General features: G+C 40.0%; 1 long non-coding RNA gene across 1 annotated transcript in view; it reads right to left on the bottom strand.

Moving 5' to 3' along the window:
• Positions 1-7,689: 7,689 nt before the first annotated feature.
• Positions 7,690-23,677, bottom strand: part of LOC310631570 — a 19,345-nt gene continuing 3,357 nt past the window's right edge. The window contains exons 2-3 of the long non-coding RNA XR_014490664.1: positions 8,831-9,245; positions 7,690-8,480 (exon numbers count right to left, since the gene is read on the bottom strand). This is a non-coding gene — a long non-coding RNA (uncharacterized lncRNA). The remainder of the gene's footprint in view (positions 8,481-8,830; positions 9,246-23,677) is intronic.

Here is a 23,677-nt window from a genome sequence, read left to right as displayed (position 1 = left end):
TGAGGTTCAAGGTCTTGGTTATGATCTTTAAGTCCCTACATGGCATGGGTCCGGGGTACCTCGGGGACCACCTGCTGCCGGCTTCAACTCCCCTCCGCCCTGTGCGTTCCCACAGAGAGGGCCTCCTCAGGGTGCCTCCGGTCAGGGAATGCCGACTGGCGGCCCCCAGGGGGAGAGCCTTCTCTGTGGGTGCCCCGGCTTTGTGGAACCAACTGCCGGTGGAGCTCCGGACGGCATCGGACCTCCGAACTTTCCGTCGTGGTCTGAAGACCCATTTGTTTGAATTGGCCGGTCTGGCCTGATGGGGGAGCTGGGTTTTAAATTGTTATTTTAGATTGTATTATTGTTTTTTAATTGGGCATTGATTTAATCTCTGTTTTAACTTTGGTATAGTATTGTATTTTTATTTATATGCCCTGTGAACCGCCCTGAGTCCCCAGGGAGAAGGGCGGTATATAAATTAAATAAAACGTAAAACGTAAAATTATGTTGATTCCTGCAGCTTAACTGGTAGCAATGTTCAGAATACTTAATGTATTCCATTTTTCAGTTTAAGACTTGGCCCCTATGGAAAGCTGCTATGGCAATATATATGACATTGATAAAACATAAATCACAATATATGAAGTATACAGTAGTTTAAAAGCAGATGCATAATTAGAAAGTATTACTTCACAAAAAGGGTAGCAGAAGCTTGGAACCAACTTCCAGTGGAGGTAGTGGGTCAATTATTAGTAACTGAGTTTAAACGTGCTTGGGATGTGTATCATCTGGCTTAGGCCCGGGATACTTGCAGGACCGTCTGCTCCCAGGAATGACTTCCCATCGCCCTGTGCGCTCACACAGAGAGGGCCTCCTCAGGGTGCCGTTGGCCAGACAATGTCGGCTGGTGACCCCCAGGGGGAGGGCCTTCTCTGTGGGGGCACCTGCCCTGTGGAATCAGCTTCCCCTGGAGCTCCGGACGACTCCAGACCTCCGGTCCTTTCGTCGTGACCTTAAGACATTTCTTTTCCAACAGGCCGACGTGGACTGATGATAATGGGGGTTTTAATCTGGTTTTAAGGTTTTATTAATTGGGGTTATAGATACAGTATAGTTTAATTTTAATTTTAATATTTGTATTCTCTTGTATTCTCTTGTTGTTAGCCGCCCTGAGTCCTTTGGGAGATAGGGCGGTATATAAGTCCCATTAAATAAATAAATAAAATCAATCATCTGACAAAAATTAATAAAATAAAAATAATAATAAATAAAAATAATAAATAAAAATAAAACAAAGGTCTCAATGGACCACTTGATGGACCACTAGTTTTTTTCTGATTATGTTTCTATAATCAGCATTGCAGATTACCCAGTTCTCTGCCGCAAATTGCATGTGTAGCTATTAAACGTTATGGTTAAAACAAGCTAATACAACAATTCAGCAATAAAACAGGCTGAAAGTACTGTAACGCAAAACTTTGCTGCAGTCATTTTTCTCTATGAAAGTGGAACGTTTAATTCATATGCAACTAAATATGACCTCCCGTTTAGACTACTGCAACGCTCTCTACATGGGGCTGCCCTTGAGGACCACTCGGAGGCTTCAGCTGGTGCAGTATGCGGCTGCGCGAGTTGTGATGGGGGTTTCCCGATACTCCCATGTAACACCTCTACTCCGCGAGCTGCATTGGCTCCCAGTTGCCCTCTGGGTGAGATTCAAGGTGCTGGTGATGACCTATAAAGCCCTAAATGGCGAGGGTCCGGGATATCTGAGGGAACACCTGCTGCCGGCATCAAGCTCCCTTCGTCCAGTGCGCTCCCACAGGGAGGGTCTTCTCAGGGTGCCGCCGGTAAAAGATTGCCGGCGGATAACACCCAGGGGGAGGGCCTTCTCAGTGGGTGTGCCTGCCCTTTGGAACCAGCTGCCAGTGGAGCTTAGGACTGCCCCCGACCTCCGTTCATTCCACCGGGACCTAAGGACCTGGCTCTTCGAGCTCTCTGGCCCAGGCTGAGAATTTTAATTTTATGCAATTATACGCTAGCTACAAATTATTTCATTTTCCTGAGATATTAGACAATAGCAGTTTTGTGAATGAATAAAAACAATTGTCATTACCAGAATTTTCACATAATATAAACAAGTCAGTATAAGGCTCACAGAACCAGCAAATAGATGTCAATAAAATTTTTATTTTATTTTATTTTAATTCCATTTATATCCCGCCCTTCTCCGAAGACTCAGGGCGGCTTACAAGCTTAGCAGTAGCCCTATACCCTTTCAGAAAAATGGTTGTCCAATCTCTTCTTAAAAACCTCTAGTCTTCACAATTTCTGGAGGCAGGTTGTTCCACTGATTAATTGTTCTAACTGTCAGGAAGTTTCTCCTTAGTTCTAGGTTCCTTCTCTCCTTGATTAGTTTCCATCCGTTGCTTCTTGTCCTGCCTTCAGGTGCTTTGGAGAATAGCTTGACTCCCTCTTCTTTGTGGCAGCCCCTGAGATATTGGAATACCACAGCTATCATGTCACCCTTAGTCCTTCTTTTCATTAAACCAGACATACCCAATTTCTGCAACAATTTTTCATGTTTTAGCCTTCAGTCTTAAGTGCCAAATAAAAGCATTTTGGCACTTCAATTCTGTGCCAAATGCTTTCTACACATCATACCTGTGGAAGGGAGAATCACACCCATTGTTGTTAATACAAGACCTGCTCTGAAAAGAGCAGTGTAAAATAGCTGGTTTGGGCTGTTCCAGAATGGATACTTCTCAAAAAAATCATTTAATTGACTCTATGGTGGGATGTGCATTAATTTGAAGTCATTAACCCTGAATCTGATATTGTATTGATTTTATTGACATCTATTTGCTAATTCTGTGAACCTTTGTACTGACGTTTATATTATATGAAAATTCTGTATGACAATTGTTGCTTTTGTTCATTCACGAAACTGTTATTGTCTAATATCTCAGTAAAATGCAATGCTTTGTAGCTAGCATATAATTGCATTGAATTATATGTTAATTCCTGCTACTGTATTGGAGTTTTTCATAGCTGATAGAGATTTGCAATTTTAAGTATTGTGTTACCAGAACAAAGATTGATGATCTGAAATTTCAGTTTCATGACAAAATCAAGATGAATACTTCAAAGTTATTAGTTACTGCACTTCTAAAACAAGTAGCAGAATAGATGGGAAAAAGCATTATATTGCATATAATCAAGAAATACTCTACTGTATATAATAATTGCTTAACCAGAGATAAAAAGACAACCAATAGTCTAATATTGGTACAGTGTTTTCTATGCCACCTTGTTTTATATATATGTAGATTTATTTCGGAGCTATTAAAGAGTTTTAAGGCTGTATAGCTTGATCCCATGATAGATAGATATTTATTTCCTCGTAAAGTTAAAATAAGGAAGCTGGTTACGAAGATTGTAATTTAATTTCATTGCTGTGATGCCTGGAGATTCTTGTTATAGAGCTGATCATTATTATCATTATCCCAGCAACAAAAGATTAAAAGTAGACTGCATGTATTTGTGTTTGTGCACACACAATCTCTCTCCAATAGTAATGTGGAGAAGAAAAATGAGTTTATCTTGAATTTACTGATGCCTTATTAGTTCATCTTTTGGAGGAATGAAGTAGCAAATTGTAGCATTTGGCTGTTAGTTTGCTGTTGGATTCCCACTTACCTTTACTCGTGTACAGATAGGCCCAACGGTGGGAGAACTCATACAGAGCAGAATATTGTAATTCAATTGATTCTCTTTAAAGATTCTATCAAGGGCATCAGCAGGGGATTATTGCATCAAAATCTGCAAGATGACAAATGTGACATTGTGTGTGTGTGAAAGAGAGAGAGAGAGAGAGAGAGAGAGAGAGAGAGAGAGAGAGAGAGAGAGAGGGAGGGAGGGAGGGAGGGAGGGAGGGAGGGAGGGAAGGAAGGAGATGTCGCTGCATGTACGAAGGTTGGGACTAGGACTGTGATGTTGCACCCACCGTTTTGCAGAATTTTCTATGGCTATTGTTGAACTCTCACTAGCCTATATATCCTGTTAGGTTCCAATTTGTCTTCAGGCTAATTAATAGCCAAATATGCTCACTGAGTTAGATGTCAGGTGCCACATTCCAAAAAGTAGGGGAGGGACAAAAGGAATGGAGGCAGAACAAAAACTGAATTTGATTTGAGGGTAAAGGTATAAAGCGTTGGGTGGAATGATGGCACCAGTCCCTCCCTGTCCCAAACAAAGCACCTAGGCCCGTGGTGGCGAACCTATAGCACGCGTGCCACAGGTGGCACGCAGAGCCCTCTCTGTGGGCATGCACCCTGTCGTCCCAGTCCTAGGCCTTCAGCTGGGTTTTATAAAACCTTTTTGTTTTAGGCCTTCACTGCTGTGTGCAAAAAAAAAAAGTTTCAATCAATCAATCAATTTCAACTTCTCGCGGGGAGAAAAAGATCTTGCAAAGTTGGAATTGATTGAACTTTTTAGTCCCACCCAGTCTGCCGTTACCACCGCAGCCACGCCCAGCCAATGGGCCACACCCACTCGGCACCCGATGATAGATAAGTGGGTTTTGGGTTGCAGTTTGGGCACTCGGTCTCCAAAGGTTTCGCCACCACTGACCTAGGCATTTGGATGTGATATTTATTGCCTATAAAAAGGAAAGAAAAAAGGGACAGAGAAAGCAAACTTAAGCAAAAGCACCACCTGGGATTCCGCTTCCTTCAAAACTCCGATCTGAAATAAAATAAATAAAAAATTCTTCACCTGTTTTGGAAGAGTTGTTGTAGGAGGGGCACAGGGAAAAGCACGGAGATGAAAGACAGAGAGACCAGAAGCCAGAAGGGCCCAGATCCCTTTTCAGCACCATTGCTGGCAGAATCCTACAGCTCCAGCCTGTTAGAACATCACCACTGGCAGATATTTTTCCTGCTGGGTGGTGACTTAACGTAGGGAAGACAGCTAAGTGAGAGACATCAACAGATCACTTTATTGTACCCATCAGGCCTTCTCCACGCAGTATTGGGACTGAGTCACAACAAAGTTCATGGAGTCAGGATGGGTCATAGCAACAAAGGCAGAAAAATTCATGATAGGGTAGTTTGCAAGGGTAGCGAATAGTACTTTAAACTAGTAAAAGGGATAGGTCCAAAGCTAAGGCATTTGAAGATCTCAGATTTATACATGCCTGTTTTTCTGCTCCCCCCCCCACCTTTATTTTTGCCTCACATTTACTGTAAACTTAATCAAATCAAATACATAATTGATACTTGTACGTTGTGAGGGCATTTTTCCTTTTAACTAAATAGCAAAATGCAGAGATGAGGTTCTGGATCAAGTCCACTTTATGGAAGAACGCTTTTCATCTTTCTTCAATCCTAATCTAAATTCCCCACCTGCATATATCTGCTGAGGAGAAAATTACTATTGGTGATAATGGGAACTGCCTGACATTCCGTAGATGTAGACTTTCATTGTGGCGACTTTTGAAAATTAATTTGAGCTGTTTGGCTGACTGGTAGTTCTTGATAAATGGAGTACGGTTGACAATGCAAGCAGCAACATCTTACAATAGGAATACAAAAGGGAAAACAATCATGACTTGTTCCAGTTTTTTATTTAGATTTTTAAACATTGAATAGTAATTTACACAAAGAGAAAAGTATTAAGCAAACAAAGAATGTACAAAGCTGTGAGGACAAATACAAAAAAGAAGATGAATAAATGAAAGGTAAAAGTCACCACTAATTTAAAAAGTCCAAAAGTTGTTCACCATATCCATATATAACAAGAATTGACAAGATTACACCTGTTGCAATTTTGTGTTTTGGAATTTAATCTGTCCAAGTATGATGATTGATTCTTGCCTCTGAAAGGTCATTATTCTACGTTTTATTAGCAATTTTTTTTTCTAATAAGGGAATCAAGAAAGCATTTGTAATTGAAAAATCAATTGTTACATTTTCAAGAAATTTAGGAATGTCATGCAATAAAGAATGTTGTTGCCTTAAATAAATTGACAATCAGTTTATTTTAAGTGAATTGTTGGATTGTACAAATAGATACAACAAACCTAACTTGGGAAACCATTTGAGAGACTGTTTTGTAATCATACTAATTTCACTAAAACTGAAATGTAGGTCCTTTCCAAACTTAATTTGTTTCAAATCGTTCCCATTTGAAACGCCAGACAAAATACTAATGAAATGGCAACAAAAACTGAAGGCTATAGTTTCAATTATAAGAAAACAATAGAAAGATTTTGTATCAGTCACAGGGAAGTTGGGGGCTCACAAATAATTATTATAAATCAGCAGGATTAAGCTATTTGATTCCATTTATAGTGAAGCACCCAACTAAGCAGAGGGCTAGTACAGATATTATATCAGAAGCTGGCAATCTTTTGAATTATTGAATTATTGAATTATTTGAATTTTTCCAGATGAAAAATTTCCCCAAAATATACAAAATTAATAATACTTGACTGGCACAATATTACAAATTTTGAAAACAAAAATAGTTTTGATGGGTGGCAATTTCCTCTAGTCCTTCTAATGACTTTTTACAGAACTTTAATATGGGTTAAATCAATTAAAATTTTTGAAGAATTATAACTTTTACAGGATTATTTATTTCTATACCAATATTGGGCCATGAAATAAGAGACTGGGCTGTCTGCCAGTTATATTGCTTTTTCTGGCAAGAGCTTAACACTGAAATATTAGGTAAAGTCAAGAACCTGCCCATATATAGAGAGTCTTCAAGTTACAACCATTTATTTAGTGACTGTTCAAAGTTACAACGGCACTGAAAAAGTGATTCATATTTATGACTGCTACAGCATCCCCATGGTCATGTGATCAAAATAAAGGCCTTTGGCAGGTTGCATGTATTTATGACAGTTGCCCTGTCTTGGGGTCATGTGATCACCATTTGAAACTCTCGTAGACTGCTTCTGACAGGGGGGGAAGCCAGATTAGCTTAATGATTTCATGATTCACTTTAGAACTGCAGCGATTCACTTAACAACTGTAGCAAAAAGGGTTGTAAAATGGGCCAAAATTCACTTAACTGCCTTGCTTAGCAACAGAACTTTGGGCCTAACTGGGGCTGTAAGTTGAGGGTTACCTGTACTATTTTTGAGAATTTAATATTATTGGACACAACCAAAAGAAATAATGTCAAAGATTGATACAGTATGCTATTATTACAAATTATGAAATTGTCTTTCCAGTTTAAAAGATGCTTGGAATACAGAATTAAGAAATCCAATAATTGAACTAGACTGGCAAGTGGGGAAATTAGGGTATTTTCATATATGTATGTATGTATGTATGTATGTATAGGAATTTGTCAAGTCTTTTTGAATGCACCTTGCTAATTAACTCTTTCTTTCCTGCTTTGGCCTGACTCAAGGCTTATCCACAGGATATAGTCAACTTATGACAGCTCATTATTTGTGTAAATTATTCAAATTGCTAATAAAGAATTTGGGAGGCTGAGATGATCATTTTGAACTTATTATGTTCTCATCAGTCAGTCATACCCTTTATCTGAGATTCGAACCTGGGTTGATTATATATTAGGCAGTTGTTTTAACTTCCTGAGCCACAGGTTCTTTCTCTCTTTTATTAGCTAGAAGGCAAGGGAAATATGTGTTAAGGATTATATATATATATATATATATATATATATATATATATATATATATATATATATATATATATATATATAATTTGTTTTCTGAGGTTTTCGCGGGTGTTTGCATGTGGATCCTTGGTCATTCGGGTTTTTTCCCACGTAGAGTTGAAGGTGTAAGAGCAACGTTTCGACGAAAATCCCATCCGTCATCATCAGGCTGGCTGCTTCAGCTTCCTTCTTCTGGGAGAAGCAATACATATTGAAGCCAGGTGATAACTGGGAAAAGGGATAATTTAAAAATATCCCAGTATTTTTCAAGGAATTTTCCAGCAAAAGGTTGTTAGGATAGGCTGCTAGAAATCAGCCTGAATCTCTTTTGTTTGGTTAGGGAGTTCCACACTAGGACTTCTTTTTTCACCTCATCTCTAGGAAAAATAGCAAATGCTGTGGCTTGTCCAGCCCTAAAATCCAGAAGTACTATATTTAACAATTTAGTGCCAATCTTTAAACACAAGGGGTAGCTAACCAACTGCCTCATCTTGCACTCAGGAAGCTAGTAAAAGAAAATCTCTGGATACAAAACACTTGGGGGGGGAAGGGAAATTCAGAAACGCAACAAAAGGCAACAACTGCCCAAACAGAATTCCAAATAAAACTACCATTAGATTAGCTAGTTACAAACTTACCTGCTTAATAAAATCTTGGGTTTCAACATGTGTTCTGAGTTTATTGCAAAGAAACTGGAAAGAAAAAGACCACAGGGGCTTCCAGACTGGATGTTATTAGACAGGCCTTTTTTTCCCCTCTTTTCCTTCTCTACCAGATTTGGCTGCAGCACTTTGAATAACCTTTAGGTAAAGGTAAAGGTTCCCCCGCACATGCATGCTAGTCGTTTCCGACTCTAGGGGCCGGTGCTCATCTCCGTTTCAAAGCCGAAGAGCCAGCGCTTGTCCGAGGACGTCTCCGTGGTCATGTGGCCGGCATGACTAGACGCCAAAGGCGCACGGAACGCTGTTACCTTCCCACCGTAGTGGTCCCTATTCTTCTACTTGCATTTTTACGTGCTTTCAAACTGCTAGGTTGGCAGAAGCTGGGACGAGTAACAGGCGCTCACTCTGTTATGCGGCACTCGGGATTCGACCCGTCAAACTGCCGACCTTCCGATCGACAAGCTCAGCGTCCTAACCCACTGAGCCACCTTTAAGTGGCAGCAAAGAGTTAAGAATGCTGCCACCTAAAGACCTTGGGGGTTCAGCAGCCAGTTTTCACCACTTATACTGTATACGAAGGACAGGATCTGAGAAAAAATTTAAGAAAGAAAAAAACAACAACTCCAGAAGATGAATTTTCTCTATTCAGGCTATACAACAGATGCTTGCTTGTTCTACTAAAATCTAGACGTTGTTTGCACCAAGCAAGAGCAAAACATAGAGAAAAATGAATGAAACTATAAATGTCAACAGAATTATCACTCCATAATCTTGATAATATTCATCTTCACAACATAGAGCTAACAGCTCTCTCCAATGTCTCTGTTAGGTTTGCAGCTTGTTCCTGGCCAATGGAAGGACATTCTCAGAAAAAGTCCACCAACTGTATTGAGAATATGTAACCTAGGAAGAAACAATTGTTAAATTATTTTAAAGGCAGTGGGTGGATAGAGGACAGACTCTTAAATGTAAAAGATAAGATAATGTGGCAATAGGTGGCAAATTGTACACATGAAAGTAATATTAATGTGTGGTTTTTTTCTTCAGATCCATCTAAATCCTGAAGTTTGGGTTGCTTCCATTGTTTTTTCTTGTTGTCACTGCACAATAATGGAAGAGGATTGTAATGGCAACACCTTCCACCTTGATAATGTCTTGTGCTTTTCTCCTAATTTTCCCTGCATTTTTTCTTAGCAGAGAACCACAATTTAGAATGGAAGATGGAATTGGACAGGGCTTTGGATTTAATAGTGCCAGGAGTGCCTTGTCTGGTAGCATTATGAATCAGATGTGAACATTTCTGCTTTTTAACTAGGAAGCTGACTCATGGACAAGTTAAATCCAGTTGAAAATGCTGTGTTTGGCAGCTGGGTGGGGGAGAGGTGGTAGTGGTGAAATTTCTCTTTTTCATGTAAACTCCCTCTCACAGCAGGAGCTCAGTTAGCTTGCTAGCTTGTTGAAACATAGCAGAACACTTGGGCCCTTGATGGGTAAAAATTCTTGTTTCATCCTAAAGCCACAAGACTGTAAATAACCATATTAAAGAGAGCACGTTTTTCTGGAAGATGAAAGTTCCTGTTAACTTTTGAAATGCTCTCAAAATCCACAGTCCAGAAATTATTTGACAGATTCAGTGGATTACAACATCATTTGAAATGTTCGCTAATTATATTCAAGATATACCACCTGCTAGTTTTCCTGTTTGCTATTTAGATCCACATAGTCATGGGTTCAAGGCATTGACCTAAGATGACACATTTACCATTTATAACAGGGATTCCCAATCTATGGGCTGTGGCCCGGAACCGGGCCGCGGGTTCTTGGCCAGTGGGTTGCGGAAATGGCTGCCTGGTGCGTGCATGCATGGGTGTGCATTTCCCCCCCCACTCGTGCTAGCACCCGCAGCCCCATTTGCGCATGCGAGCAGGCATAAACGGGGCCACTAGCCACCATGGGGGGGTGCACAGCTGTTTGTACATGCACACAGCGCCAGCGCATGCACGAACGGGGCTGTTAGTGCCGCGCCAGTGTGCGTGGCCCCGCACGCGCGTGCACGCGCACACCAATTTTGAAGCTGCTCTCCTTCCCTCTGGTCCGCGAGCCCGGAAAGATTGGAGACCTCTGATTTATAAAATAGTTCTGTAACATTAATTAGTAACCTAACAAATAGGTTATATAAGTTAGTCCAATAGGAATAAATGCTTTTATTCTCTGATTCTGATTAACCTTTTTATAGATAGAAATGTTATAACCATAAATATTCATGTTCAGAAGTTTAAAATTACTTAAAAATAATACGTTGGCTATTTTTAAACTAATATTTATATTATCATTTTTCTGGGCTATTGTTTATCATTAAAAACCTGAAACATATGTTATTAAGCAAATAAAAACTTTCCTTAATGCATGTACATTTAAAGCACAACAGCTGAGTTATCATAGAGACAGGAGAAACCAATAGAAGAGAATATCCGAGAAGGTAGTTCTTGATTTATGACTGGTCACTTAACAACAATTCAAAGTTGCAATGGACTTAAAAAGTTACTCATGACCTGCCCTCAAAGTTATAACTGCAGCACCACCCGTGCAGTCATGTGATTGCATTTTAGGTGCTTTTTAAATTGATTGGACCATCCCGTGGCCACAGGATTGCATTTTGCACTCTTTGGATAAGCTGAATTTAGAGTTTTCACCATGTGAATCATTTAACAGCCACAATGACTTAGTTACCAATTATGGCGGTAAAACTGAGTCTGGTCCTGTGATGATTGGACTTGCAACTGCAATGACTTACAACCTAAATTCTGGACTCAGTCAAATCAAAGACTATGTGCAGCTGATGACTGAAGTGTGGAGTCCTTGGTTGTCTGCTTGCAGACGTTTCATTGCCAACTAGACAGAATCTTCAGTGCCAAAGGTGTTTCAGGTAGTGCTTAAAGACGTTACCTCGTCTGCTAATGAACTATCTTCAAGCAAACAACCAAGCTCAGAGATGATTCCACAGAGGAGAATCTGTAACCTCAGCTTACTCATACCAGGATATAAAGTGTGGGCATGCATTTTGTTTTTTAAAAATTTTACTTCCCCAAGGCAACTTGTACTGATGCTAAGGCTACTTCCTATGGCCTTTTTACCCCTGAGTTTGAGGGAACAGGGCATTTCCTGTTGGACTGCAGTCTCCCTCAACTTACTTTTTCTTCCTTATTCGATTACATGGGGAAGATCAACGGTGGCACTTTTTTTTTTCTTGCACCCTCCTCTGTCCGTAAAGGTTGCAAGCTACCGTAAGTGTTTTTTTAATGATTCGAGAACTGTCCCCTAGCTGAAATTTTCAGGTCCGCTACTTTAGGTTACAAGTAAAACAACAACAACAACAACAACAAACTCTTCAGGTATCTCTACAGAACATAACATTAGGAATACACTTGGGTGATTCCAAGGCAGCCGCCTTCTCTCAGCCAGCTCACCTCACAGGGTTGCTGCAGTGGGGAAAATAGGAGGAGAAGCAGTATTGTGTGTTTTGAGTTCTTTATAAAAATAATAAAGAAGGAAAATAAATAAATTTTAAAAAGGCCAATTAAGTGAAATCTCCATAGGTAGAGAGCAATGGAGGTGGTGGGGGGGAGAGAATCAGATTCAATCTTTTGTAGCAAAATCCACATTACTGAATATAGGGTATACTTTTAATACATTTTACCTTTTAATAAATTGGAACGTACAGTATAGTAATTCTTGTTCACATCCCATTACATTAGATGAAGCCATAACGTTAAAACACTATATAGACTTAATATGCATTACAGAGCACAGAGCCATCTGGCTGGGTGCTTGGAAGCCACATCCCAAACCATGGTCAAAGTGCATGAAGCAAGGGAGTATCAAAAGGGCGAAATAATCTTTGTGGCTAAGACAAAAACAAAGTCTGATGTAGAACTGAGGTCAAAAATCTATGATCCAGAACTCTTCCAAATGTTCTTGCCAATCTGCGCTTTTTAATATGACAACAGAAAATGATTAAATACACAGGGGCCATCTTCGTTAAATTTAATGTAATTTTTAATCAGTCCAGTTTTTGCCCAGGAGATGCCACTCAAGGACCATTGGCTGAATAAACATTGCATTTCCTAATGTATGAGGGCCACATGGGTTTGAGGATGACACCAGGATGTAAAAAAAAAGTGCACGTATTAAAAAGTGGCCATGTCACCATACAAACTAGTGTGGAACCAGCCACTATGACAGATACCACTGATAATGTCCAATTAATTGTTTGAGACTACTACGGAGGGCGCTAATGAGATGCTATTCACCACTGCCTGGCTTCCTACGTTCAGTGGGCAGCTGCTACGAAGTCCTAAATTATGAAGTCTTAAATGTCAGACTTGCCTTGGGGTGACAGAGGGTCAAGCTGGATGGGATGTTAAATTGTGTGACAGCAATTAATGGGCTGCTTTAAAGAGCTATAAATAGAAATTACAAGGGTATCCAGAGAAGTCAGACTGCAGTGAATGGGAGGGAGAGTGGAAGTATGCTCTTCTTTTCTTATTTAACTCCAGATGAAAATGGTCCCATTGACGCGATCAGCCTAGTGTTCCTGAGTGCCAGTAGAAGGCCCCTTTAGTGCAAATGCATGTTTCAGTAGAGCGAGTTTTAATGAGACACAACAGAGGAAAGCATTTATCCCTCTCTCTGTCACTTCCTGCAGCTCTTCTGCTATTCCACAGCATTGCACTTTACAGCAGGGCAGTAAGTTAACAGAAACTGGGCCCCCTAAATGGCACATGAAGAACCCTGTCGGCTGTATATTGACTTAGAAAACCACACGTGACTTAGAAAATCACGTGACCACGACAGGCAGAGAGTCTTACTTGACCTTTGGCCATTCACTTGTGATTTTACTTCCGCCTTCTTTGTTTGATATGTCTTTCATCGAAGATTTTTTAAAAGAACAAAAACGGCACAAATTTTGGGGGAAAAAAAAGTAAAGAAAGTAATAAGTAGGTGAAAAAGAGACAGAGAAAGAGTAAAGAGAGGGAAAAGTTATAAAGAAGCAGCTTCCAATTTTCTTAACAGCGGTTACCTTCGTATTTTACCCTCTCTTTAAAATTACAACATAATTGCCTTCTTTACATATTCTACCCTTTCCAATCATCAAGTCCATAAATTAACAAATTCATTTTTTTCTTCTTTCAGCAAAAAGTCCATAAGGAGTTTCCAACAGCTAATAAAGGTGGTCATTGTTCTTTCTCTAATCAGACAAGTGCCATCTCTGTTAATTCTGCCATCTTCACCAGCCAGGTCAGAGCATGGGCACTTGAGAATCTTTCTATTGTTATGTACACAATACCCTCGCAGCACTTATTATATACAAAAACAATGTCCATAACTCTTTTCTAATTTTCTATCCATTAATCACAGCAAGAAGAATTCTGGTTTCAACTGAATTTTAACCTTTAATTTTTTTTCTGGTATAATTTTTGGACCCACAATTTTACTTCCGCCTTCTGTATTAATTCTGCCTGTTTTCCAAGCCAAACCTGAAAATGGCAATCACGTGACTGCAGGACAGAGCAACAGTCATAAATATAAGGACTGGTCACAACATTATTTTTTTTTAGCCATTGTAACTTTGAACGGTTGCTGCACGAGGCAGTCAGTAAGTGAGGACTACTTGCATTTAGTTTTAAAATGTAATGTTACGTTTTGTTGTATTTCGATTTTCCTAAATATTACCCAACAGGTTTTAATCTGGTTTGGGCTGTACCCAGGAGTGTTGTGGGCCACATGCCTGACACCTCTGTCCTACCGTGTCAATCCTCTGGAACCCAAATGATAAAGAATATGAAACAGGCCTATACATTCTAGAGGTCCAAAATCCAAACTATAATTAATAGCCTATCAAACTGAAGAATGCGTGAGGTTAATGACACCCAAGGCAATCAAATACTGTAATCATTTAGTGTTCAGTTGTTGCTACTAGCACTTTAAGGTTTACACAGATATTAAGCAGTTAGCAGTTTAGTGGGGGGGAAAAAAGGATGAAGACCGAGTTACTGTGACGATCTCACTAAGTGCATAAGACTTAAAAATGTTAACTGTTAACCAAAGTTAACATGGAAATATGGAACTGCAGTATCTGATTGTGATTACTGTATTTGAGAGTCCACCTCTCTCATTACATCTACCTGTCTTATCAGGTCGGCAGGAGGGGCTGTGGGAGCTTGAGTTGGCCAAGGAGCTTCATTCAGCAGGATGCAGAAAAGTCTTTTTGCCAAGGCACCCACCCACTGGAACATTTCTCCCCCTTTTCCCCCAAAGTGACATTGGCCCTTAAATCTTGGTTTTACCATTAGGTCTGGGGGATCCTGTGCCAGTGTAGAGCCCATTAAGAGGTTGTATTGTGTGTAGAATTAAAATGCACTCTCCCTTTGTTGTTATCACAGTTTTAACAGTTTTAACTTTAAAGGTTTTAATTATATAGTTTTGACGTTGTGTTTTTAATTGTGTGCCCCAGCCAGAGTCACAGGCTAAGACGGGCAGCTGTTTAAATTTAATAAATACATAAATAATGAACAGCACTCTGTGTCCTAGATTGGCTGTAGGACCAGAGGCAATAATGCTGGGGGTGTGTGGATGTCAGCTGACAAAACACTGCACTGACATCATACAGGCTCTGCACCTTCTGTCTATGGTTTTACATGCATCTGCAAAAGGGATGGAGCTTATATTGCAATGGCACAACGCCACTGTTGTCATTTTGATGAAATTGCCAGAATCTATGGGCCCCTCTCTTTTGGACAAATAGCAAGGCAAGTGGACAAAGCAAGATTAGGGTGGGGGTGGTTTGCTGAAATTGGTTGAGTGTAAAAAAAACCCCTAAGAAAATGATAAAGAAGGATCGATTACTTTCTGGAAAAGAGTCACCTGTCCTCATTCACCATCTTGTGTATAATGGACGTAGGTTCTCCTCTGACTAGCTGGCAACATTTTTCTATTGTTCTTGAGGAATTTAACAAGAGGGAATAAAATGAAGTCTTCACCTTAGGATTTGGGAAGCTGATGATTAAACTATCAGATAGGAAGAACAAACAGCTGAGAGGTGCTCGATGCTCTCGGGCCTTGGATGCTTTCTTGCAGATGTTTCATTACCCAAACTAGGTAACATGATCAGCGCTAGTGCTAGTAACATCACAGGACTGATGATGTTACCCAGTTTGTGCAATGAAACGTCTGCAAGAAAACAACCAAGCTCAGAGAGCACCAAGGACCCCTCATTTCAACCCTGTTACAAATATTCTCCTTTATTAGGAAATTCCTGAGCCCAATGAGTAAAACAACAGGCAGGATCTTGTCACTGATTCTCCTAAGCAGAGGACTTTTCTGAAGTGGGGTGAATTGGCAACAACAGCAGAATACGATAAAACTCTGAATGCTGGAATTAGCAATTGTACCAAGATTTAGTCCGTATTTTCATATTCAAAATCCAGAGAAGTATAAAAGCCTTTGCCTAAATAGGAAGTAGCACACATCTTGCTTGGCAATTCTGTACGTCTTGCTCTTAAGCAATGCCTGCAATTTTACAAGGGTTACCAGAAGGATGGAAACATTCAGAGCCTGCATCAGGGAAATTCTGGTGCATATTGCTTGGAAAGTGTCTTGCCTAAGTTTCATATACACTGACTGGAGGGCTTCTCCTGTGGCCTTTCAAGCTGGAGCGGAGCCTCTCCTTTCAGCTGCAGGCTAGAACGTGTGTGAACTTCCTAGCAATTCCCCTGTTGGGGCGTAGGCATCTGCAATAAATCTGCAGCAGGGTGGTTGCCAGCTCTCCTGCCTCCTCCTATAATTATCTGCATAGCCGATATTACCACAGTGGGGTAAAATGCAATGCAGAAATTCCAACTGCAGTCAAGTATCTCACAAATAGGTCTCCAGCAACTGTTTCATACATTAGCTAACATATGATTGATTGGTAATTTGACGAGCTTAAGGGCAATGAGGGATCTGACCCAAGAGACAGCAGGTACAGTGTACACTACTGTATAGCGCTGGCCAATGATATTTAGAAAGACACCATCATACAACAGCCGTTCCTTAGGGCGCGTGTTTACTGCGGCAAGTGTATTGTTGGAATAATGGGAATGACAAACCAGATCAGGGAAAAACCCAGGAAATATCAGGGGCTCCGCAATTAAGCAGAGTACCAAATTAAACTTCCTGGCATAAATGATGTGTGCAATAGTGTCTGTGGTTTGTTTAATGGCTTTCCTGATGGGCTGGAACATAATAAAGATGGATGGAATTTTCTAGACTCCTTTTCATTATTCTTTTTGACAAAAAGGTTTCCGAAGAGCTGCTGAGTAACTGCGTAATAGCTAGTAGTATCATGGTTTTACGAAAGGTTGATGATGTGGAAAAGCATGCTTCAATGTCTTTTAAAGAGTCACACCCTTGCCTCAAAGTGTTAGGCCCGAGATTGCTTTTAGTATCGTTTTTATTTCTTATTGTGTCAATGTTTTGTTGAATTGGAAGCCAACCCTTTGAGGTAGGCCAGACCACGAAAGAGGCATAAAAATATTTTGATTGAGATTAGCTACTATAGGAACAAAATTCTTGCAAGTCTCAAAGAGCTTTCCTCCCTCCTTCTTTTATATATCATGAACTAGTGGGGTGTCCCAAGATATTATTGTAACTCTGGGCTTCTGCAACGTTCGTCTACCCTGACATTTATTTATTTATTTTGACTTATATACCGCCCTATTCCCGTAGGACTCAGGGCGGTTTACAGGGCAATTAAAATCATACCATACAAAAGTTAAAAAATTTAAAACAATTAATTAAATTTAAAGCCCAAAATTTAAAAAGTTAAAACCCAATTAAAACCCCTCAGTCTAGGCCCGACAGCTCAAAGAGCCAAGTTTTCAGGTCCCGGCGGAATGAGCGGAGGTCGGAGGCAGTCCTAAGTTCCATCGGAAGTTGGTTCCAAAGGGCAGGCGCACCCACAGAGAAGGCCCTCTCTCTGGGAGTCACCCGCCGGCAGTCCTTCACCGGCGGTACCCTAAGAAGGCCCTCCCTGTGGGAGCGCACAAGACGATGGGGAGTTGAGGCCGGCAGCAGGTGTTCCCTCAGATTAATCTCTCTCTGCCCCCCCACCCCATCAAGGTCATATTCCTCTCTACACTGGGGGAGGGAGGTCAAGGTAAGGGCATTCCAAGGAAATCTGGCTTCCCAAGGGCCCCTTTCCAGCACAGAAGGGTCCCAAGCAAGTGAGCTGCTCACTGTGGTATTTTCAGCCTCATAGCAGTATTGGAAGGAGTTATGCATCCTCTGAGCCAACCTGAGCATACGTAGAATGCGTACGTTAACTGTATTAACTTAAGTAAGATAAAGCTTGGTTTGGCCCAGAGAGCGATAGAAATTCCCCCAGTGTTCCACGTATTTTAATCAACATTACGAAGTCCATCTGTGACTTTAGCAATGGCAAGTATCAGACTGTTTTCTTTACGCTGATAATCCAATCGTCATTTCAGTCATTGTCCCTCTGTTTTAGGAAGTCTGCCAAGTATACTATTTTAATGTGATTATTAGAAATATCCCAAATGTTTCACTCCTCATTAAATAATTTTTCTCAAGGTATCTTTTAACTACAGTGATAATTTATCCCCTTAATTAGATGTAATAGGCTAGCAAATGAAGTACAGACAGTTTGCTGGCTCAAAGATTTTAGTTCTACACTCTGCTCCCAGAATGGTCAACCAAATCCCAATGGGACATCCAACTGCATCCTCCCACTCATTTCCCAGGCAAGTTCTCTGCCTCCAGACCTGACTGTGAGTGTTCTAACCCTTGCAACCAGTAGCAACTGATTATCTATCTAGCATGTAATCCCAGACTAAGGAGACCACAGAGCTGGAAATATATCTTTACATTCAGGAACATAACTTAAAACAGTTTGTTTTCCTCACAATGCACACTACATGCCGTTGCCAGCAATGTCCTGAAAAAAAGCTTATCTTGTGACAATGTGCTTCAGTTAAGCACAAAAGATGTCAGTTGTAGCTCATTGATATACCAGAAAGCAGATTTTTGGTCAGGATTGTGGCAAAGAAGGAAGCATAGTGTGCATTATTTTCTTTAAAACATTACCCAAAGCATTCAAAATATTTAACTTTCCCCCATGCTCATCAAAGCCCCCAGGTAATTTCATACTGAGGCTAACTTTTAACTTTTATTCTAGGGCTCCCCACTGGAACCAAGGTTGTTTCTGTCCCTTAAAGTAGTATTGTCAGCACCAGATTGCCAACCCATTTTCTCCTTTCTAAATTCTACAATAGATCAGAGGTAGACATGGCTTTCAGTCTGTGACCCTGAAGGATTGACTGAGATGTGCCCATCTTGCTTAAATCTTTCCAGAAACCAGAGCAAAAGAAATGAGGAAACTGAGTTATAACAGAAATTAATCAAATCTTTCTTCATTGATATATCCAGAAATGTTTTGACTGTCATGGCTACTTAAAGTGAGAATTGTGCTGTTGAGTGTTGGAGCAACAGCATGATTGATGAGGAATAAATCAACAATTACTGAGGGGAAAGGGCTGTTCAATCTATTTTTAATTTCAATAATCACATTTCCATATCTATATGGATGAAGCATATATATCTATATGGATGAAGCAAATAATGGTTGGTTATTTTGATATTTGATATTTCCTTTTATCCTTTCCTCCTTCTCCTTCCCAAGCAATAGGCAGCTCAGGTCTGAACTGACACCTTGTACAGATTTGAAAATCTGACCCTGGGATGGATATGCCCACTCATTTGGAACACAAATTATTAAAGGGATAGCAGACTCGACTAGAAAGACTGGGGGATAAAAGATGAATAACAGAGGAGAAAATAAAACAAGTAATCGTAATTATCATTTTTCAAGCAAAAATACAGACAACATGAACATATTGAACAATATTCTGAATATTTACCAAGTTATTGGGAGGAGTATTAAAATACCATTCAAAAGATATTATGCAGCTGTTTGTTCTAATGGATTTTAAGCAGGTAAGACATAAGAAATTTTGGGAAGCCCTGGCTAATAAAAGGAAGAAGGTAGCATCTGGAATCCTATAAAATTATGTGGACTGTATTAGAAACTGTATCCTTAGCATAAGCATCTAACTTAATAGTCACATTGTTATTTCTGTCCCACGTTTATTATTTTTATAAGCAACTCAAGGTAGCCAACATACGTAATATCCCTTCCTCCTATTTTGCCAACAACAACCCTGTGAGGTGGGTTGGGCTAAGAGAGAATGACTACCAGAGTCACTCAGCTAGTTTTCATGATGCAAAAAAGGTAGAAATATGGGAAGAATACTGTGATTTCCCCCCATTTTCATCATTAAAACATTGGGGTGTCCCACAGAAGGCTCTGGACGGTCTTATAGCTTCCTAGGAAGCGCCTGTGTACTCCGCCTATTTTCCCCCAACATTAACAGTCAACGGTCTGTTAGAGGAGAGAAGCCAAAAACACTACCCAGATTTCTGGGAAGGAGAATGAAATCGCAATATGCAGAAAACATTAAGTGTGGTTTTTTTTTCAAACTGAAAATATCATGTCTCAGAAGCTCTGCTGAGCTATTCCAGGAAGGCTGCAAAATTGAATCTTGGAGCACTTCAGATTTCCGCTGAAAACAAAAACAGAAATGGAAAAAAAATCACCTGGAGGTCTAACTGGGTGAGGACAGCAAGGCTGGCATGTCACTCTTCTTCTCCTGCACGGCTTATGTGACAGCCATCCCAGTGCCTTCCTTAAGTAAAGACAACGGTGATGGTTAAGGGCAGGGGTAGGCAACCTTGGCTCTTTTAATGACTTGTGGACTTCAACTCCCAGAATTCCTGAGCCAGCCATGCTGAGGAAAAAGGGAGAGGTTTCCAAGCTGAGCCATACTGGCTCAGGAATTCTGGGAGTGGAAGTCCACGAGTCATAAAAGAACCAAGGTTGCCTACCCCTGGTTAAGGGGAAGCAGCGCAAGGAAGCCTTTCATAAAATCAGAAAGGGGGCAGGAGAGTTTCACTGTGGGACACCCATATCCTTTGCTTTTTCCTGCTCTCCCTCATTCCTTTGAAAACACTTCTGTCCAGAATACATGTTTTGGCCCAAGCCAAAACCAGACAGACATTTCAGTGCAAATACAAACCACTCCACCATTAGCTGTTCCATACATGGAACAGTTTCTGCACATGACCCTTTGCACATCCTAGAATAAAGTCTGTAAAAAGGAAGCGGTGATATTCAACAGGATTGCTTGAACGGAGGTCAATTGCTTCTCTCTCCCTCCCACCTAACCTGTTCAGAAACTTTTCTATAGCCATTTTTGCCCACTTTTGCCTTAAAATTATTGGGAATATATTGAAATAACACTCTGAAAAAGTTGGAAATAACATGTTCGGGGAAAAATTTGATGCAGTTCCTACTAAGCTGTAGTTAGTAGCTGGTTTTTTCCCCACTCTCCATGATATTAAGTCATTATAAATTTTCAAAAAAAAATCTGTGAGACTGCTACACCTCAAAGATTATCTATATATGAGCAATATATTGGACTTAGTGTGAAGTTCCTTTTTTTCTATAGCAAAGAAAGGGAAATCTATAGTGTGAAGGGTTTCAGAGGTCTTGAATGTGTCTCCAATGGGAGCAGATTCTCTCTTTTATTTCCTCAGCTTTTTCAGATTTTGAGGTCAGGAGAAATTACTTGTTTTATGCTTGTTGATGGATGGGAATAACTGGATATGGCCCAAGCCTCCTTTTGCTCTCTTTACCTCAGTTTCCAGGAACTGCTTCCAGCTAGATATTATTTTGTTGTTGATAAATCCATTTATATTATCACTATGGAAATACAAAATTTCTATTAAAAAGTCCATTTCAATATTTATATTATACAAGTTATCAATTTATCTAATGTGTTGCTGGAAATACCACTTTAACATAGAGGATTACTCATATGCTTTTCATTCTTTTTTGGATTATTTATATTTCTGTTATTGTACTTATTCATTCTGAATTTTTAAAAGGATGGTGTTTTGCATGTAATGCAACTAAATTTTGTCTTTACATCACTGCCAAGTATTCAGCTGCCTCCTTTTTCATCTGCAAAGTCTTTTAAGTTGCACACAATCAGTTTAATCAGCTTCCATTACTTGTTGAACTTACTCTGAAACATTTATTATCTGTATTGTGAGTCCGTCTATTGAACAAATGGATAAACTGATCTTATTTCTAAATTTATTTTAGGACAAGATATTTTTCAAGTAAATATACCTTAATATTGTAATGAAGTAACCATTTGAAACATATGAAACCATTCCTAAAAGTTGTAATTATAGTAATGTTACTTTATTTGAGCAAGAAGGAACAATCCCCATATCCCCATCTTCCTTAGTAATCAGCTTGTTCCATGAAACGCATGTTGCAGGATGTGGTATTTATCTAACACATTTGGCAGGTCTAAATGGACACTATTCCCTCAGCTTCTAAATGTCTAAAAACATTTCTTCAAGATCTGCATTTTTTAAAAAAGCAGACATTACTTCATACTGAAGTAATTTATGATAGTAAAAGTAGAAGAGAATTAAAAAATTGGGAACACTGAAAGAACTACAGTGGTAAAGGTCTAAAAAATCTACATAAACCACAAAGGATTACTAAGCCAAAAATGTTTCCATCCTACAACTCTTGGGAAACATTTTTCCTCCTGAGATCAGCCTTCAATCTTGGAAGGGAAATCCAATAATAATCATAATAATCATAATGATGATGATGTTGTTGTTGGAAGGGACCTTGAAGATCATCTAGTCCAACCCCCTGCTCAGGAAGGAAATCCATTTCGGACAAATGGCTGTCCAGTCTTTTCTTAAAAACTTCCAGTGTTGGAACATTCACAGCTTCCGGAGGCAGGTTGTTCCACTGGTTAATTGTTCTGTCAGGATGTTTCTCCTTAGGTTCTAGGTTGCTTCTCTCCTTGATTAGTTTCCATCTGTTCCTTCTTGTCTTGCCCTCAGGTGCTTTGGAAAATAGCTTGATTCCCTCTTCTTTGTAGCAGCCCCTGAGATATTGGAACACTGCTATCATATCCCTCCTCGTCCTTCTCTTCATAAACTAGTCATACCCAATTCAAGCAGCTGTTCCTTATATGTTTTAGCCTCCAGTCCCCTAATCATCTTTGTTGCTCTTCTCTGTACTCTTTCTAGTCTCAACATCTTTTTTACATCGTGATGACCAAAACTGGATGCAGTATTCCAAGTGTGGCCTTACCAAGGCCTTTTAAAGTGGTATTAATACTTCACGTGATCTTGATTCTATCCCTGTTAATGCAGCCTAGCACTGTGTTGGCTTTTTTGGCAGCTGCAGCACACTGCTGGCTCATATTTAAGTGATTGTCCACTAGGACTCCGAGATCCAATAGTTACTACTATTGAGCAAGGTACCCCCTGCTATACCTGTACATTTGGTTTTTCTTGCCTAAATGTAGAACCTTACTTTTTTCACCACTGAATTTCATTTTGTTAGATAGCGCCCAGTGTTCAAACCTGTTTAGATCCTCCTGTATCTTAAGCCTATCTTCCTGAGTGTTCGCTATTCCTGCCAGCTTGGTGTTGTCTGCAAATTTGATGAGTTCCCCATCTATCCCCTCGTCCAAATCGTTGATGAAGATGTTGAAGAGCACTGGGCCCAGAACAGAGCCCTGGGGCACCCCACTACACACTTCCCTCCATGTAGATGCGGTTCCATTGAGGACCACACCACACTATATCAGCCGTCAGTTTTCTTTATGGCTGTTTCTTTCAAGACAGAAAATTTCAACTTTGGAAAGCTACAATATAAGCTGGTAGATCATTTTCAGCATCCTCAGCCTATTTAGATCTGGCATTTGCATGTGGATTTCAGGGATACTAATATACTCAATCACTTTTCCTTTGGTTTGCCAGGTCCCACTCCTGAATTTTTACATTAAAAACAAATATTTTAACTACAAAAAAGAGGCATATAGAAATTTTAATGGACAGCTGTATCTGTATATTGTTTGGAATTGTGTTTACATCCCCCCTAAATAGTAGCCTTAGTAGAAGAGTAAGGAGCATCCTATTGCATGGATGAGGGATGTTAGTATTCTGATAAATTGGTTTCCTCCGAGTATGCCCCCAAAAGCAAGCATTTTGTGAATGGGGAAGCTACCCCAGCAGGATGACAATATATTCTCAAAATACTACAAGCCCTAAAAGGTTGGGGGTTCCTCATTTCAATCATTGAGAATGTCCAAATATTTTCCCTCATTGCTACTTAGGGA

This window comes from Vipera ursinii (genome assembly GCF_947247035.1).
Source record: "Vipera ursinii genome assembly, chromosome: 1".
In the NCBI taxonomy this organism is placed as follows: domain Eukaryota; kingdom Metazoa; phylum Chordata; class Lepidosauria; order Squamata; family Viperidae; genus Vipera; species Vipera ursinii.
Note: the sequence above shows the minus strand (reverse complement) of the source record. Positions and strands in the feature narration are given on the sequence as shown.